Source organism: Athene cunicularia (genome assembly GCF_003259725.1).
Source record: "Athene cunicularia isolate RWA chromosome 1 unlocalized genomic scaffold, athCun1 chr1_part2, whole genome shotgun sequence".
Taxonomy (NCBI): Eukaryota; Metazoa; Chordata; class Aves; order Strigiformes; family Strigidae; genus Athene; species Athene cunicularia.
Window position 1 is genome coordinate 75,836,126 of NW_020799092.1, and position 570 is coordinate 75,836,695.

The following is a 570-nucleotide window of genomic DNA, read 5'->3' on the forward strand; positions in this document are numbered from 1 at the left end:
TTCCTCTACAGGCAACAGGCAAAAGCACTCTTGACTGTAAAAAAAAAACAAAACAAAAACGCTACACCGGAGACGGATTTAGCACAAGTAGTGAACTGGAAGTATGGATGAAGGCGTCAAGCGGTGAATAAATCAAAGCAGCGATTTCAGCTGTGCTTGGGCCGTCCATGTGGCTACAGTGACCTGCTGGTGACCACCGGAGAGCCGCCAGACGTGCTAAATCTGACTTCTCCGGAGGACCCAGACTCTTCCTCTCACTAGAGCAATCCACGTTTAACTAACGTGGGCGAAGCTCGGCATCCCCGGGCCTGGCCGGCGGTTCAGCACGCTCCTCCAGGCCTCGGTCCGCCACGCAAGCGGGCACACCGATGCCATAATTGCTGTAAAACAGGGCAACGAGCAGCTCTTAGCGTCAGCCCAACACCCTTTCTGGCTTGTGCCTACTTCCCGCCCCCGGCGGCCCCACCACCGCCAAGCTGAGCCCCATCCCCGCCGGACCTCGGCCCGGGAAGGCGTCCGGTCCCGCTCAAGGCGAGGAGTTCCCCCCTCAGCCCCTCAGGGGACCCACCG